The 14,268-nt window shown below is 42.3% G+C and overlaps 1 long non-coding RNA gene across 3 annotated transcripts in view; it reads left to right on the top strand.

The window, feature by feature from the left end:
- The window catches only part of LOC134351686 (uncharacterized), a 23,608-nt gene extending 14,393 nt beyond the window's left edge, over positions 1–9,215 (top strand). Inside the window, exons 2-5 of one of the 3 annotated variants that reach the window (XR_010019232.1) lie at positions 3,979–4,132; positions 5,282–5,430; positions 6,827–7,028; positions 8,668–9,215. This is a non-coding gene — a long non-coding RNA (uncharacterized LOC134351686). The remainder of the gene's footprint in view (positions 1–3,978; positions 4,133–5,281; positions 5,431–6,826; positions 7,029–8,667) is intronic. The other 2 variants (XR_010019233.1, XR_010019234.1) reach the window with 2 other exon arrangements.
- Positions 9,216–14,268: the final 5,053 nt, after the last annotated feature.

Here is a 14,268-nt window from a genome sequence, read left to right on the forward strand (position 1 = left end):
ATAGATACGGGTCAAATTTGACCCGGAACAGCCTCAATGTACAAAAATTTGTAGCACCTGTACAAAAGTATAAAATCTTTAAGTATTTTCATTTTTGTGCATTTTGGGTCACTTCAGGAAAAGTCATCAAATTTCAGCTTTAAAAAATGGCATTTAGGGTGTTTTTACAGCTGTCAAATGTCAAAACGGGTCAAATTTGACCCGAACAGTATGTAAAGGTTAAGATCCATTACCACCTGATTTTCCCCATTTACCTGCAGGTTAAATTCTCCCATGATTATCATAACATTGCCCTTTTGACATGCCTTTTTGATTTCCTGTTGTAGTCTCTGGCTCACATCCCAGCTATTGTTGGGAATCCTGTATATAATTGCCATCAGGATCCTTTTACTCTTGTAGTTTCTTATAACTCAACCCACAAGGATTCAATGTCTTCCGATCCCATGTCGCATCTTTCTACTGATTTGATTCCATGCTTTACCAGCAAAGCCACACCACCCCCTCTGCCTACCTTCCTATCCCTCCAATACATACCTCTCCCATTAACTGAGATACAGATCTTTTCACAGGTGAAGCGTATGTTTGGCCATGTCGTAAGCGTATCAGATAACATTTCTACCAATAGATCACTTTCTTAAGATCATTCTAAATCTTTCACTCTCCCCCTCTGCTTTGATGATTTTATGCTCTTCATGAACATCTCCATTTCTTCAATGTGTAAATTGAAAGTCTCCCTCTAAGGTTACCAAGTCCTGATGAATGGTCTTGGCCTGAAACATCAACTAGTTTTTCATTTCCATTGATGCTGCCTGACCTGCTGAGTTCTTTCAGTATTTTGTGTGTGTTGCTTTCAGTCTTAGCTGGCTTGAATCTGAGCTGCCACACAACGTTGGTTTCCACTTCAGCAATTACCAGGCTAAACCCTTGTCCCCAACAAATTCACAGTGCTACCTTTTCCGGTTCTACTCATTCGCACGCTTTCATTACTGACTGTCTATGATTAACCATGAGTTTCTCAGATTGCGCCCATGGTCCCTCAACATCCTCAACAACTCTTCTAGACACTCATGATCTTGTGTCATTCCTTGTCATCATTGTAAAACATGGATTCATAGCAATCAATAAAGTGCATTACAGCATGTGCAGAATAATACTTGAGAAACTAATAGTCAGAGTGTGCCTAGTTTTTTCATTGTTTCCTCTCCCGCTGAGCACATGAGCTTAATACATGCAAAGCAACATGTCAAGAACGATGTAACACAAATTTACATATTCCTCAATTTGCCTCCAGTTTAGTGCACCTTGTCTGTCATTTTATTGTGTTCAGAGCAGATTATTTTAGAAAAACAATCCGAAAATTGAAAATGACACTCAGAGGAACATCTCATAATCATTGCAGTCTTGTTATCTTGAAAGTTATTGTCATACTCTAAAATGCAAATACATTTGGATTGAACTTTACACTAAAAGAAGGAGCCTGACTGATATACAGGGACAAAACTATTTTTGCAATTCATGTTTCGAATAACTGTGAATTTAGTAACTGTATAAAAATGTGCAGCTCCATGCATTTTCCATCTATTATTAGATTAGATTATGAGGACACTCAGTCCTCGTTTGTTGTCATTTAGAAATGTATGCATGCATTAAGAAATGATACAATGTTCCTCCAGAGTGATATCACAAAAAAAACAGGACAAACCAAAGACTAACACTGACAAGACCACATAATTATAACGTATAGTTACAGCAGTGCAAAGCAATACCATAATTTGATAAAGAGCAGACCATGGGAACGGTAAAAAAAGTCTCAAAGTTCCGATTGACTCCCGATAGTCCCCGATAGCAGGCGGCAGAAGGGAGAAACTCTCTCTGCCATAAACCTCCAGGCACCAACAACTGTCGATGCATTGGAAGCACCCGACCACAGCCGACCCTGAGTCTGTCCAAAAACTTCGAGCCTCCAACCAGCCCTTTGACACTGATCACCGAGCACCATCTCTGCCGAGCGCCTCAACCCCGCCCCGGCCGCCGAGCAAAAGCAAAGCCAAGGATTCAGGGCCTTCCCCTCCGGAGATTCTGGATCACACAGTAACAGCGGCAGCAAAAGAGGCATTTCAGAAGTTTCTCCAGATGTTCCTCCGTTCTCTCACGCCTGTCTCCATCAAATCATTTAACTAGGAATTAACTCTTTGAAAACTGGAAACAAGAGACTTGATAGTGAAATTTTACTTTACTAGGTGCTATGTTATTGGCCATTTCTCTTCCAGGTTTCCTTCTGTACAAACCATGTGTGATGCTCATTCCCAGTCCAACATTATCCACTAAGTGGCTGGCTGAGTGTAAAAGGCTGTTAAAATCACCCAACAATTGTAACTACTATTAACCTAGCCATTGTAAATGGTACAAAATATTAACTCTGTTGAAAATATCAACATTCAAGAATTTCAGTCAGAGCTTGGAAGGCTCTTAGCATTCTTGAGCAAGTCTGGGACATTTTGCTGTATGTGCCAATGAGTCTCAACAATGGTTTCATTTGGCTAAATAACTTTTTGTTTTCTGTTGCACAGTTGTAGCTCACTGCTCTTGACTGTTCCTTCAGCTCATCTTTTTTCCTTTGTCCTTAAAATCATGGCAATTTCAACATTATGTTTGGATGTGGTAATATTTCTGAAACAATAAACATGTTCCACTTCGACTGTTGATGTGACTGTACTGAAAATTAATATGAACTACTCTGCAAGTCTGCTTTATCATTCATGGCAATATTTTAATTGCATAAGATACGCACAGTAGAAGCACTCTGTTTCCATGAAAATACTCATCAACAATATGGCTGGTTGAAGTATTTTCTTCATAGCATCTTGGAATTACAAACAATATATAATGTTTCTATCATGCTGACAACTTCTAAAGAACTAAAGAATTAACCCCACTCCTCTACTCTCATCATAACCCCATGTTTTCCCAGTTCTTGCATGTTTTCCAAGTACTTTTTTGACATTTATAAGCTTCTTCCTCCTTTTCAAGCTTTGGAATCCTGATCAAAAGAAATCATGGTGTGAAATAATCTACCCTCATATCCCTGTTCTTTCTTTTCCAAAATTAAATTTTAAAGTTGCAGTATCAATCTTTATGTCAGTGCACAATCACTCACTAATACAAATTTCCATGTGTACATAAGCAGTTCACAATAACATTTATAATGAAAATGCTAAATGATTAAATTACATTGGCATTGTCTGGCCAGCTGTCAGCTACCCTCTAATCTGTTTCACGTGAAGGCAGCAATTAATTCAGGCATCCTGACTGTGATATTGTTTTAAGATTGATTAGTATATAATTGATTCAGCTGTGGTCAGGAGATATATCAAATACACTTCTCCAACTCACATGGAAGTCTAAAGCTGAAGAATTACTTGTTTTTAGGACAGTCTGTAATTATTCCTTTAGTACTGATGGTTACGCCACTTCAGACCAAAGCTACGGTATATATTGATCCAAAACCATACAGCACCACTGTTCTTGATAACTGAAGCAGGCCTGTGCCTGGGTTGCCCAGAAGACAGAACAAATGAAAATGGCAGAAGACAGATTTGGAAGGAAATGGGACAATGCATACACTGCTACCATTTTCTTGGCAAAGTTAATATATTCCTGGTGGAAACTGGGAAGATTCTTGGAGATGCCTAGAATACAGTTACTATTTACAAACTTGCCAAAGCTATGAACAAAAAAAAAATCTCGTGAGAATTATCATTCCTGAGACAGAGACACTGCAGGTGACAAAAAAGATGACAGATATCCTTTAACATTAACTGCTTGTCCTGCCACAGATGCTACTTGACCTCGACCCTGAGTTTTTTTTTTAGAATTTTCTGTTATTTTTTGCCTTACTGTAGTTTTCCAGTCAATCATCTGGTTGCTAAAAGGTTATGTCTCAGCTGTTCCATAATGAAAGCTATTTTGTTTGTGCAGGTGGATTTTGACCTTCACTATATAACCTTTGATAATATACAGTTAGAAGACAATAAGACTGAACAAAAGCAGCATAAAACTTATAGGCAGCACTGTATGCTGACAGCAAAACAATGAGGAGCAGTTCCTTTCAAAGACAAACAGCCACTTAATTGTAAGTATTAGTATACCTGATTTATTATTAATACTGTACTGTAATATTATGTTATAATTAGTAGAATTTTTTGCTTTTTCAGTAGTTTGAGGTTAAATGGCAGGTTTACCATACATTGCTGTGTCTTACAATAATTTCACTTAATGAAGACTTGGGTGGGTGCTTGGTTAGAGCCCTGCCTCCCAGTTTTCAAAAGCCGGCACTCCATATTGAGGCAATGGAAAACTCGGCTAACGTTACCAGATGTTCAATTTTTTTGGATGAGATACTTAACTGGATGGCCTTGTTTCCCCTTTCAGGCAAACATAAACAAGAGTTGTCATCTTCTGGTCAAATGGCATGATTAGAACCAAACTGCTGCCTTGTTAATGCCAAGACAATGAAGAACAAGTTCACAACACTTCAAAGTTCATAGTATATGAGTTGTACTCGGATCACTGATTTAATAATTCAGATATACAGTGGTCTATTTTTTAAGATTCTGTCTGGTGACATGTGGAGTCCTCAGGCCTGTTCCTACATTCGGACAAATACATGTTTGCATTTAAAAAATGCAGCCAATTTCATTGCATGTTTGTAAGTTGATGACTACATCCACACGGTGTGCCCATATTTACATCAGGGAAACTAGTAACGACCAGACGGATGAAACATCTACTGTGATATAAGCTCATAACACAGTTTAAGAGTTCTCATGGCTTTCAATCACAGTCATGGTGTGTTGGTGTCGCTTGTCTGCCACGTAATTTGTGAAATTCCCTATCTGATAACTGACAAATCATCTTGCCTAATGATATTATTGTAGTGAACACAGCAAGGAGGTGGGCTACATAATATATACAACACAAATGCAGGCTGCTTGGTGGGGTTTCCCCAAGACTATCAGCAGAATTTTCTGTTCACTTCTCTGTCACATGTTTATTTAATCTCTCCTTAAAAGTATATAATTTTACATAACATTACTCTCAATGTCTTTTCTGATAGGAATGTAGTACATGCAAATTGGGTATGAAGAATAATAGTTGTTTAACAGAGTCAGCCTTTAGGAAGTGCTTCATAAAGTTCCTGAAAGATATTCTGTTTGAAGCCATTGTGTAAAGAGGACAAACCTTGTTTTAAATTCTTTGTGTTTTGTGTATTTGTCCGTAGACTGCAAATCTGTTTCATTGGAGATTAGGAATTCATTGAGAATCCACATCCTCTAATAGAACTATTCTTCTTTTCAAATGGACAGTTGCCATTCGGATGAAGGGACTTGTGAATCCTGCACCAGCTCCAACTTTGTACAGCATCCAAGGGTAGGTTCCACAGCACGAGTGCTGAGGAAATCTACTAAGTTTCTGCCGCACTCTGTGGTGAGGCCGAACCGGGAAATCACTATCAGAACCCCGCCAACAATAAATATTTTTTTAAAGCAAAGTAAACAAAAGAGCTTTTATTTAACCAATAGGTAAAAGAGCATAAGGCAGGCGAGCAGCTATAATCCAAATATCACAGGAATTAGTGCACAGTTTTTTAACAGTTGCATTTGCTGCAATTCTACAGCCCGTGACCGACTTTATCACAAAGCACTCACCACTCAGGTACTTGCTGTTTACTGTTCACTGTCTGCTTCAGCATTGCTAGTGCATGGATTATGGACATATGTTTGTATTTTAACATGTCACACCACAGTAAACAAATCAAAAATTACCACAACTAGTTATGGATGTTTCCACTGACAGAAAAAGGGGCATATATTTTATAATATACATAAAGCCTTAGAACATAGAGCACTGCACAGTAAAGACCCTTTGGCCCACGACCTTATTACCTACTCTAAGAGCAAACTAACTCTTCCCTCCTACATCGCCCTCCATTTACCTATCATCCATTTGCCTAAGAGTTCTTAAATGCCCCTAATGTAGCTGCCTCTACCACCATCCCAGCAAGTCATTCCACGCACTCACCACTCTATGTAAAAAAAATTGTACCTCTGTTAAGACACCTCTCATTCACCTTCACTCCAAAGGGCAAAGCCCTCACTCACTCAACCTATCTTCATAAGAAATGCTCTCAATTGCAGGCAGCACCTAGTAACTCTCCTCTGCACCCTCTCTAAGGCTCCCACCTCCTTCCCACGATGAGCTCAGAACTGAGCACAGCATTTCGGGTGTGATCTGAGCAAAGTTTATAGAGCTGTTACATAACCTTGCAGCTCCTAAACTCGATCCCTCCAGTGCATCACGCCTTCCTAAAAGCTTATGCGGCAACTTTAACGGACCTATGGATGTGGGCCCCAAGGTCCCTCTCTTCCTCCGCACTGCTAAGAACCCCGCCATCAAATTGACCTTCACACTTTACCAGGTTGAACTTTATCTGCCACTCCTCAGCGCAGCTCTGCGTTCCGTTAATGTCCTGTCGTAACATACGACAACCTTCCACACTACCCACAGCTCCACCAACTTTTGTGTCATCTGCAAACTTACTAACCCACCCTTCCACTTCTTCATCCCAGTCATGTATAAAAATCATACAGAGCAGGGGCCCCAGAACAGATCCCTGTTGAACACCACAAATCACTGGCCTCCAGGCAGAACACACTACATCTACACCACCTTCTACCTTTAGTGGGCAAGCCAATTCTGTATCTTATTTCAATAGAACTTGGGTATTGGATGATTATTTTAACATATTCCATTTTTCTGGTTCTAGAGTTTATGCTTCTTTGGAGATCATGTCAGTCCAGACACCTATTTATCCTCGCAAACACGAAGAAATCTGCAGATGCTGGAAATTCAAGCAACACACACAAAATGCTGGAGGAACGCAGCAGACCAGGCAGCATCTATCGGAAGAGGTACAGTCGACGTTTTGGGCCGAGACCCTTCGTCAGGACTAACTGAAGGAAGAGATGGTAAGAGATCTGAAAGTGGGAGAGGGAGGGGGAGATCCAAAATGATAGGAGAAGACAGGAGGGGGAGGGATGGAGCCAAGAGCTGGACAGGTGATTGGCAAAAGGGATACAAGGCTGGAGAAGGGGACGGGAGGCCTAGGGAGAAAGAAAGGGGGAGGGGAGCCGAGAGGAAGATGGAGAGCAGGCAAGGAGTTACAATGAGAGGGACAGAGGGAGAAAAAAGAGAGAGAGAAAAAAAGGGGAAAATAATAAATAAATAAATAAGAGATGGAGTACGAAGGGGAGGTGGGGCATTAACGGAAGTTAGAGAAGTCAATGTTCATGCCATCAGGTTGGAGGTGACCCAGATGGAATATAAGGTGTTGTTCCTCCAACCTGAGTGTGGCTTCTTCTTGACAGTAGAGGAGGCCGTGGATAGACATATCAGAATGGGAATGGGACATGGAATTATAATGTGTGGCCACTGGGAGATCCTGCTTTCTCTGGCAGACAGAGCATAGGTGTTCAGCGAAACGATCTCCCAGTCTGCGTCGGGTCTCTTACACTCATGGTTCAGCTGAAGACAGTGCTTATGCAAACAAGTGAAAACCTGCAGATGCTGGAACTCTAAGCAAACCTGCTGAAGGTTTCAGCCCGAAACATGAACTATACAATGCTTATACATTCCATTTATTGGATTAAGGAAACTGATGTAACAAAACAAAACATTTTTGGTGGCAAAAATAGGAAAACAGATTATTATCTGAATGGTGGCCGATTAGGAAAAGGGGAGGTGCAACGAGACCTGGGTGTCATTATACACCAGTCATTGAAAGTGGGCATGCAGGTACAGCAGGCGGTGAAAAAGGCGAACGGTATGCTGGCATTTATAGCGAGAGGATTCGAGTACAGGAGCAGGGAGGTACTACTGCAGTTGTACAAGGCCTTGGTGAGACCACACCTGGAGTATTGTGTGCAGTTTTGGTCCCCTAATCTGAGGAAAGACATCTTTGCCATAGAGGGAGTACAAAGAAGGTTCACCAGATTGATTCCTGGGATGGCAGGTCTTTCATATGAAGAAAGACTGGATGAACTGGGCTTGTACTCGTTGGAATTTAGAAGATTGAGGGGGGATCTGATTGAAACGTATAAGATCCTAAAGGGATTGGACAGGCTAGATGCGGGAAGATTGTTCCCGATGTTGGGGAGGTCTAGAACGAGGGGTCACAGTTTGAGGATAGAGGGGAAGCCTTTTAGGACCGAGGTTAGGAAAAACTTCTTCACACAGAGAGTGGTGAATCTGTGGAATTCTCTGCCACAGCAAACTGTTGAGGCCAGTTCATTAGCTATGTTTAAAAGGAAGTTAGATATGGCCCTTGTGGCTACAGGGGTCAGGGGGTATGGAGGGAAGGCTGGGTTCTGAGTTGGATGATCAGCCATGATCATAATAAATGGTGGTGCAGGCTCGAAGGGCCGAATGGCCTACTCCTGCACCTATTTTCTATGTTTCTATGTTTCTATACTGTCAACTAGGAAAAAATGGTAAAATAGGGACACTTGATGGAATGAGACATTTTACTGAAATTAACTCTGCCTTGAAGGTCAGCCATCCAAGGCTGTCTTAACTTGAAGACAAGTGATTGTTGCTTACCTCTTTCAGAAACAGGTTTATCATCACTGCCTTACATGGCATGAAACTTCAAACAAGAGAAAATCTGCAGATGCTGGAAATCCAAGCAACACGCACAAAATGTTGGAGGAACTCAGCAGGCCAAACAGCATCTATGGAAAAGATTACAGTTGACGTTTTGGGCCGAGATCCTTCATTGGGACTGAAATTTATGTTTTGTCATGGAATTTGTTGTTTTGCAACAGCAGTACATAGTAAGATATAAAAATTATGGTAAGTTACCAAATAAATAAATAGTGCAAAACATAAGGAATAACAAGGTGGTGTTCCTGGGTTCATGACTCGTTCATAAATCTGATGGTGGAGTGGAGGAAGCTGATTGTAAATCACTTGGGTGTGACATAAGCAAAGGCCTAACACCCCAAGAGAAAGGGGATTTCTCCTGCATGCTTGGGGAAAAACTGACCTCTCAAGCAGTATCTCTCGATCAACAAAATGATTGTTCTGTTCAATCATTGGGAGTAAATGTTTCTAAGAAGGAACCTGGCGTTTATCTGGTGTCCTTCATTACCTTAAGACCTTCCAAATGTCCTTATAGTCAATAATGTTACTGCTGTAGTGAGAGAAAAACGTGTCAATTTGTACTCTGCATATATCTACAATCTGGTGTGATGATTGCCAGAACATCTGTTTTCAACCTCTTGGGAATGGTTTTCAAGGAAATTCCTTTGATATCCTTAAAGTGTGCGATTTTTACAAGGAAGGTTCTGGTCATTGTCTTAACCCAAAGCTTTTGGAATGGCTTGAACTGTGGCAAGAGTTGTAGATATATACTGTTTCAAAAAATATATTTTTTTAAATGGCACAAAAGTTATTATGAAGCAACTCAGAAAATGGGAAAGCAACAAATGGTGTTTTTTTTTGGGGATGTCTAGAATATTTAAAGTAACTCCAAAAAGAAGACATCTCAGTGGGATAATACAAACAGAAGTGTTGTAGTGGGAGGTTTCATCCAAAAGTTTGCCCTTTCTTTTCCCCGCCTTCAATCATGCTGCACCCACTGTAGTACGTTCAGTTATTAATCATAAAATTCACTAAATCAGAAACATCAAAAGTATTGCGATGTTTATGAAAAGCCTACAAATTACATTATTCAAATGAGTATCGATCCATTGGTGCTGCTTTCAAATCTTTTAAGCAACATGCATGCCACTGACTCAGTAAGACTATACAGGAAGGGAAGGGTCTATGGAGGGGGTTGAGCAGAGTGAGATTACGGGAAGGGTGCTGTGAGAGACAGGAAGGAGGGAATGCTTGGCGAGGTGATGAAAGAGAGGGTGCCGGGAGAGAGGAATAATGGACAAGATGTGGAAGGAGAGGGAATTGAGAGAGAGGGACTGAATAGGGTGGAAGGAGTCGAGGGACGTGAGTAAAGGGGAGAGTATTATGGGGTTGAATGAAGAGAGCAAGTTCTGGGAGTGACAGTGTGAGCAAAGGGGAATTAGGGAAGGAGATGCTCTGAAAGGAGGAAGGGAATAGTGAATGGGGGATGCAGGAAAGGGAGTGACTAAAAAGCATATGGGCTTGCGTCTTTGTGGCAAAGCCCAATGATCTTGGATGCTTTTAATCATCGGATCAAGACTTTGTTCCATCATGTCAGAACAAGAATCAGAATTAAAATCAGGTTTATTATCATTGACCTATGTAGTGAAATGGGATGTTTTGCAGCAGCAGTACAATACAGGGTATATAGTTCACCATAAGTTACAATAAGAAATAAATAACAAGTAAGTAGAGCTTAAAGTGAACAAGGTAGTGTTCACTGTTCAGAAATTTGATAGCAGAGGGGAAAAAGCTGATCCTCAGACACTGAATGTGTATCTTCAGACTCCTGTACGTCTTCCTGGATGGTGAGGGTACTGAAGAATGGATGCTGCCTTCTTGAGATCCCATGGTAGTTGTTGTGTGGTTGTCATTCCACATTAAGGAATTCACAGAGAGCCATCTTCCACTCCTCTGTACTGAGATGGACGCAACTTCCATGCCAAGAAAATGCCAGAGAAAATTACACAGCCAGGAAGCAAGTCATGAAGATAAGAAGGACCCTGGTTAATACTGTTTGGTGGTGTTGGTTGATGAATGTTATAATTGGGTTTCATTAACCTTGGATATTGAGCCATTTCTGATTTGCATTCAGTGTCACATTGTTTCATACAAAGTTCAAAGTACATTTATTATCAAAGTACGTATACTATATACAATCTTGAGATTAATTTCCTTATTGACAGCTAAAAACAAAGAACCCCAATAAAAAAGACCATCAAACAATCAATGTGCAGAAAAGAAACAAATAAAAGTAAGCAAACATACCATGCATGCGTAACGTTGGCAAGGCTTGCTTGTACTAACCCACTCAGTCAGGAGCTTGATTCCTCAGCTGAATAATGTATCACCTTGATAGTGAGGGGAAGGAAAGTTGGTGAGAGTCAGAAAAAAAGTTACAGACTCAGCCAGCAACCTCACAGGCAACACCCTCCTCCACACCACCACCACTGAGGACATCTTCAACAGACAGTGCTTCAAGAAGACAGCAACCATCACTGAGAATCCTCACCATCCAGGATATGCTTCTTTCTCATTTGTACCATGAGGGGGAGGTACAGGAGCCTGAAGCTATCAGTTTAAGCACCAGTCTGAAAATATGGAAGTTTACATCCAGAGACCTTGGAGCCTTGGCTGAATAATGCCTGTGAAGTTAATTCCTTGAATGGCAGTCATTCACAGGAGAAATGAGCATATTGCGTTGCCTCATATTGGTGCAGGAAGCATTCTCAAGAGTCAGTGTTAGAAGGGAGCAGTAGTTCATTGCATATAGAGAGCAGAGTAAGTGACAGGACCATTGTGCCAGGAACCCGAGTGATGGTAAATTCGATGCCCTCCTTTGCCCTGTTGTGTTAAAAGTCTGGCATAACCCCATGACCTATGCTGTTGGAGTCAGTACTATAAATTAAATGGGAATAGCCAAGCACTAAGGGAATGGCATGAGAACTTAGATCTGTGCAATGCTCCTCCTGCAACATGGGAGAAATCCATGCGTGAGCCCAGAGCTGGAGGCCCAAAGCACTTTATTTCGCTATTTTTGTTTTGCTTTGTTCTGCTGTTGTTATGATGCTGCTTGTTTTGTTCTTTGTTGTGGGTTGTGTTGCTTTTGGGTGGTGACACACGTGGGCAGTCAGACAGTAACCTGTTAATGCCAACAACATGTTTGACTGCACGGCATAAATAAATCTGAATCTGGAATCCAGAAGACTTCCAACGGTTTGAAAGGGGCACAACTGCGCAAGCGCGTGGAGGTCGGCCAGTGAGAACAGCTGGAAGAGTTTAAAAGTAAGCAGAGTTGAAGGTTATTTCCAGCAGTTTGAATGGGGCACGAATGCACAAGGGCTTGGAGGTCAGCCAATAAGAACAGCGGGAAGAGTTTAAAAGCGAGCAGTTGAAAAGGTGGCGGTTACTTCTTCAGCGGTTTGAATGGGGCACGACTGCGCAATTGCATGGAGGTTGGCCAGTGAGAACAGCGTGAAGAGTTTAAAAAGAAGACAGATTTACGGAGCGGGTGTCGGAGTAGAAGGAGACAGAGTAGGAAGGCTTTGGCTGAACGGGGCTTAGGCGATAAAGGGTCGAGGCCAGGTAGGTTATCTGTTTAGAATACAGACAAAGTATGTGTGTGAGGCCGGTTTTCTGTGCTCAGTGTCAGATGTGGGAGGTCCTGAAGACTCCCGGCCTCCCAGACAACCACATCTGCACTAGGTGTGTCGAGCTGCAGCTCCTTAGGGACTGCGTTAGGGAACTGGAGCTGCAGTTCGATGACCTTTCGTCTGGTCAGGGAGAGTGAGGAGGTGATAGAGAGGAGCTATAGGCAGGTAGTCAGCCCGGGACCACAGGAGACAGAGAAGTGGGTAACAGTCAGGAGAGGGAAGGGGAAGAAGCAGGTGCTAGAGAGTACCCCAGTGGCTGTCCCCCTTAACAATAAGTACTCCTGCTTGAGTACTGTTGGGGAGGACGGCCTACCTGGGGGAAGCAACAGTGGCCGCGCCTCTGGCACAGAGTCTGGCCCTCTGGCTCAGAAGGGTAGGGGAAGGAAGAGGATGGTAGCAGTGATAGAAGACTCTATAGTTAGGGGGTCAGACAGGCGATTCTGTGGACGCAGGAAAGAAACGCGGATGATAGTTTGCCTCCCAGGTGCCAGGGTCTGGGATGCTTCTGATCGCGTCCACGATATCTTGAAGTGGGAGGGAGAACAGCCAGAGGTCGTGGTACATATAGGTACCAACGACATAGGTAAGAAAAGGGAGGAGATCCTGCAAACAGACTACAGGAAGTTAGGAAGGAAGTTGAGAAGCAGGACCTCAAAGGTAGTAATGTTGGGATTACTGCCTGTGCCACGTGACATGAGTATAGGAATAGAGTGAGGTGGAGGATAAATGCGTGGCTGAGGGATTGGAGCAGGGGGCAGGGATTCAGATTTCTGGATCACTGGGACCTCTTTTGGGGCAGGCGTGACCTGTACAAAAAGGACGGGTTGCACTTGAATCCCAGCGGGACCAATATCCTGGCGGGAAAGTTTGCTAAGGCTACTGGGGAGAGTTTAAACTAGAATTGCTGGGGTTGGGAACCAAACTGAAGTGATGGAGGAAAGGGAGGTTGGCTCACAAACAGAGAAAGCTTGGAGACAGTGCGAGAGGGAGGATAGGCAGGTGATAGAGAAGGGACAAGCTCAGACTGATGGTTTGAGATGTGTCTATTTTAATGCCAGGAGTATTATGAATAAAGCGGATGAGCTTAGATTGTGGATCAGCACTTGGAGCTATGATGTTGTGGCCATTACAGAGACTTGGGGCAGGAACGGCTACTTCAAGTACCACGCTTTAGATGTTTCAGAAAGGATAGGGAGGGAGGCAAAAGAGTTGGGGGCGTGGCACTGTTGATCAGAGATAGTGTCATGGCTGCAGAAAAGGAGGAAGTATTTGAGGGGTTGTCCACGGAGCCTCTGCGGGTGGAAGTTAGGAATAGGAAGGAGTCAACAACTCTACTGGGTGCTTTTTATAGACCACCCAATAGTAACAGGGACATCAAGGAGCAGATAGGGAGATAGATTCCGGAAAGGACTAATAATAACAGGGTTGTTGTGGTGGGAGATTTTAATTTCCCAAATATTGATTGGCATCTTCCTAGAGTGAGGGGTTGAGATGGGGTAGAGTTTGTTAGGTGTGTTCAAGAAGGTTTCTTGACACAATATGCAGATAAGCCTACAAGAGGAGAGGCTGCACTTGATCTGGTATTGGGAAATGAATCTGGTCAGGTGTCAGGTCTCTCAGTGAGAGAGCATTTTGGAGATAGTGATCACAATTCTTTCTCCTTTACCATAGCATTGGAGAGGGATAGGAACAGACAAGTTAGGGAAACGTTTAATTGGAGTAATGGGGAAATATGAGGCTATCAGGCAGGAACTTGGAAGCATAAATTGGAAACAGATGTTCTCGGGGAAACGTACAGAAGAAATGTGGCAAATGTTCAGGGGATATTTGCATGGGGTTCTGAGTAGATACCTTGCAATGAAACAGGGAAAGGATG

The sequence above is a fragment of the Mobula hypostoma genome, chromosome 9 (assembly GCF_963921235.1).
Source record: "Mobula hypostoma chromosome 9, sMobHyp1.1, whole genome shotgun sequence".
NCBI lineage: Eukaryota > Metazoa > Chordata > Chondrichthyes > Myliobatiformes > Myliobatidae > Mobula > Mobula hypostoma.